Genomic DNA, 4822 nt, shown 5'->3' with positions numbered 1-4822 from the left:
GGAAAGTAAAAATAATCAGAATTCAAATACCTATTTGTGAAAAATAAAATAAAAATTGGTAATATTAACTTGTGACTCAAAAGCAACTATAACAGACAGCATCGAAATCAAATATACAATAAAAATATGCCAACTTATTATTCCCAAAAATTATACCTCATTTACCAGGTTGTCATGAAAGTATTGCCTACAAAATGTCTGGGTTAGTAGGAAATAGTTTTGGAATTTTGTCACTAAAATGTAACTAATGAAAATTTGTCATATTTGCCAATACTATGTTTAATCTAATCAAGCCATGACTAAGTAACTTCTAGACTAGTTGCTATATCATTGGTTCGCACCGATATTACACTAGGAACAGTTTAATAAAGGCATTCTTAATGTAAGTAACTAAGGACTTTTTAATGTTGCATGATATTATGGAAGATAAAAAGATCTTAGTTAATTACTGAAATTAGTTCTAATTTTAGCATAGCATTTTAGCATCAGCATAAACTATACTTAATTTGTTAGCATATTGCACGGAACAATTAACAAGATATATCTTTATGGAGGCAATATGCAGAAATCTAGTGACTCATTACTTTATGTTAGGTAGTTCTTGTTTTTCTTCAGTTCGTATCATGGGCACATCATAGCACCATAGTACAAAGTAAAAATACTGATTTTGAATATTAAACTTTTCACTGTCTAAAAATTGTTTGTGGATTTTTATAAATTGTGGATGTTACAGTATAAATCAATGTACACCTCCAAAATCACCAACAGTAATTAAATGCCCAACCAATGCCCAAAATATGAAATGTATAAATTAATAACTCATTCATAGGACTGACAGTATTGTTTCTAAAATGGAGAAAAAACTTATAATGGACAATCTCTAAAATATCTAGGTCATCTTCAAATATGCCATTCATTCGAATATCCATTTTTGTACTCTTTTTAGTTAAAAATACAAAATACAGGCACGATAAATGCATGTATATTTTGCATTTCTAGCGGTACTGCATTGTCGCTGAACTTGTGTAACTTCTGCGCAAGGTCTAAACATGTTATCAATTAAATAACATCTTAAGCAGCCATTACAGGGAGGCTTAAATTCAAGAACCTGTTTTCTTGTTTAAGAAGAGTTAAGAAGAAGAATGTTAAGTAATGCTTATTAATTTCGGTGGAAATTGCTCTGCTTGATATTTATATGTATTTGCTGTCCAAGGCGTTGTAGAACATTCCTCCGAATATAGGAATATGTATTTGGCAACATATCTGCCTTATAAATAAGGATGTACTAACAGATAAGAAAACACAAAATTTCTCAAGACAAGCTGCAGGAACGATCTACTCCAATGTATACAGCCTTCATAAATGTTTACAAGCCACATGACCGCCGAGCTTTGGCAAACTAACATTGCACCATTGGTACCAGTAACAGAAATTCTCTAAGTCTTGGCATCACCAATTTTAATGCCTCCTTTACAATAAATAATGACAAACCATTATATCTACGCTCGAGAGAATGCAATCACTGATTTGTTGAATAGTATCTCGTGAAAAATTACACCAATCACAGCCAATGAAACAGAATGTTGCATTTTAATGTGATAAGAGAAACTTCAAGAAATTGAAACCAACGATGTGACAACCCAAGATCACTAAAAGGAGAAGGTTGCCTACAAACTGCTGATCCCCTTCGCACTACGTCTGCCTGCCTATAAACTGATGAGTGACATCATTCATTGTATAAAGCGAATAACGTCATCATTAAACATTGTTATATTTGCTAATAAATTTACCAAATTTCAGTTATCATCTGTATTTTTGAAGTTTCCCTGTGTCATGTATCACAGGAATTGTTGTTCTTGTTTTTTTATGTTAGATTGTTCTTTAAGTACTGTTGAGCTCACAAACTTTTATCTAAAACTACGTCAAGTTATAATTCTGGAGGCCCAATTTGTAGTGTAGATACTTATAAAAGTATCGTAATGCTGAGAAAAGAAACTGGTGAGACTATTAGTTTTCACATGTTTTCAAAAGATCCTCAGTTAAAAAAGAATGGATTAGATAGTGCTATCAAAAATATGTTGTTAATCTTGCTAACAAAAGAATATTTGTAGTAAGCATTTTTATAAAAAGATTTCAAAGATATATGCCATATAGGGATAACCTGCAAAGGAATTAAAATCAACAGGTATACATTTTTATTCTGATCTATAGGTACATACTTATTAATCCAGATAAATCGTTTTAGAAGATTGAGTCACACGAAAAAAATAAACGCTGATAGTAAGTGAATGTTTTGAATCGAAAGCCATAATGAGACATCTGTATTCTATATATGAATATTAAAAATTCCTGGGATAAGTATTGTTAAATTGAGTAAGAGTTGGAGAGATTGGAAATGTGGTGCAAGAGAGTTGGAATGAGAGTTTCTATAACGAGATAAGTTTACATTTAAAGGCTCTCCAAGAATCTTGGATCTTATTTCCAAAACCAGGCCTGATATCATTGAATATATCTGGTTTATATAACAAGTGTAGCTTATTGTATAACCAATGACGAACACTTTTTTTCAGACATTTTCCTATGTCAAGATTCCATTATCTGTGGTCAATATATGCTGAAATATCAAAGCAGGGAGACTAGATAAGGAGCACGAACTCATACGGGAAAATTGACAAAATTTGTCCAAGAAATGGCAGAAGTTGGGGTGGCGCTAGTGTTCCATATGTCCCAAATGAATGTAGCTAAATAAATACGAGTGAAATAAGCAAATAACCAATTTTATTTTTGAGTTTAGTAGATATATCGTGGAGAGGGGAGGTATACCTACTAACCTAAAAATTAGAAGTCGTCAATAATTATTACAATTTGTTTTTATAAATGGTAAATAAAAAGTTTCAAAAATAATTTAAATATGGTAATAGTATGTGAAGTGAATGACTGTCAACAGATTTAAAATAAAACAGTACGTTTGTGATCTGCATTTTCAATCTAATGATGTCCAGCAGTTCTATATTACAACTTGACCGAATAGTGGGTTAATATTATGGCAAAAGATCGAATAATTCGGAAGTTGGAAGCAGCTTCTTTTATTCTAAATACGGTAGAGAAATTTTTAAATAGAAAGATTTCATAAGTGAAAATATTGTATAATTGAATGATGCATTGTTTCTTTATATATCTTGCAGCAGCATCAACAGCAAGAGCATCCACTACACCAGCAACAACAGGTGCAGCAGCTACAACAAGAGCAACAGTTACAACAGCAACAACAAGAACAGCAAGTAAATCAAGAGCAATTAAGTTACGATGAGATTATACTAGAAAGAGCATCCTGTCCTGTATAATCTAATAAAAGAAAAGTTCTGTTGACGTGTGATGATGAGGTCTCGACAAAGCAACGATGAATATGTTCACATAATATTGACAATAGCAACAAAGTATTTCTACATATTCTTGTAATTTATATTACGTGCATAAATAATTAAATTTCATATAATTCTTGCTGGTGACATCGTTATCATTACTGAATTGAATAAATCATTTCCAATTAGTTGCTGTCTCTTTCCTGTTAGTAAAAAAACTGATTGAAATTCAGATATCATATAAAATTTAAAGAGAGGATACGTGTAGTAATTGATGCTGATTGATCTTTATTGGTAACTGACTACTTTTACTAAATATTTAAACATGGAAATCAATTGCTTCATGAACAAAATGAAATTTTAAGAAGATAGACTGACACGTATTACTTATTTTTAAGAAGAGTTCCTGTTTTATTTGTAATATATATTTACTTTGTTACTTGTTATGAATAAATATTTATTTTATTTTAATTAGGCACAAATAATTTCGATTTTTTTATTCAATTAATAAAACATTGAAATCTGGTAAATAAACATTTTATTTTTACAAAATATATAACAAAAATATAGAACATTGCTAAAATATTTCTTTATAATACCTTATCAATTTTGGTCTATACTCTACCTTGGAATAAGTCATGGAACCATGTTACGTTAGAATTAAATCAACAATTTTACGAAAGTAGAATTAAATTTTACAGCAATTTTAAAATATATACCCAGAAAACTAATCGATTTTAAACAGTTATAAAATATTTAGATTACCAATTTTTTGTGACCTTTATAATGGAGTATATTTTGTTAAAATTTTGGTATCAATTGGTTGTCATGTTGTTTTAAGCTTCTTGACATTTTGAGAGACATATCATTCTGACCAAAAGAAACAGTTCCAGATCTCTTCTGAAGAAGAGAGTGATATGACTCTCGAAGCATTGAGAAGTCTAAACCGACAACATGGCAATCAGCTTAGAAATTGTCCAACCATAATTTATCGACTTTCCATAGTCAGTTTTCAGTTACACTAATATAGTATATTATTGGTTATTCAAAAACATATGGATTGTGATATACTCTATCTTATATGAATTCCTTTCCCATCAATTATTCCTATAACCTGCTCTGGAAATTCATATTGGGCAAAATATTGTTCGATTACAACTGCCTCATTATCTCGGCCATTCTATAATTTGTGGAGACAAGTTACTTAGCAAGTATGTAACTTTTCTGGTTGTTGTAGAGCTTAAGGCAATGCAAAATTTACCAGAATCATGGGTGAAATAATTAGAAATGGCAAATTTTTCTTCAATTCTGTTAGCTACTTCCCTGATGCTAACACGGAAATGTTAAAAAAACTTGGCCACTATATTCAGGTACAGTAATTTCAAAGCTGGACAATGCGTCTAATAAGTCATATGAATCACTGGACTCAAAATCGGACAACTGTAATATTTTAAAAAGTT

The 4822-nt window shown here is 30.6% G+C and overlaps 1 long non-coding RNA gene across 1 annotated transcript; it reads right to left on the bottom strand.

The window, feature by feature from the left end:
- Positions 1–4263: 4263 nt before the first annotated feature.
- Positions 4264–4474, bottom strand: LOC111692429. Its single transcript, XR_002763227.1, has 2 exons — positions 4434–4474; positions 4264–4383 (listed from the first exon to the last, which is right to left on the bottom strand). It is a non-coding gene; the product is annotated as an uncharacterized LOC111692429 (long non-coding RNA).
- Positions 4475–4822: the final 348 nt, after the last annotated feature.

Source organism: Anoplophora glabripennis, unplaced genomic scaffold, assembly GCF_000390285.2.
Source record: "Anoplophora glabripennis isolate ALB-LARVAE unplaced genomic scaffold, Agla_2.0 scaffold942, whole genome shotgun sequence".
NCBI classification, from domain to species: Eukaryota; Metazoa; Arthropoda; class Insecta; order Coleoptera; family Cerambycidae; genus Anoplophora; species Anoplophora glabripennis.
The sequence above is the reverse complement of the archived record's forward strand: the minus strand, read 5'-3'. Positions and strand labels throughout refer to the sequence as shown.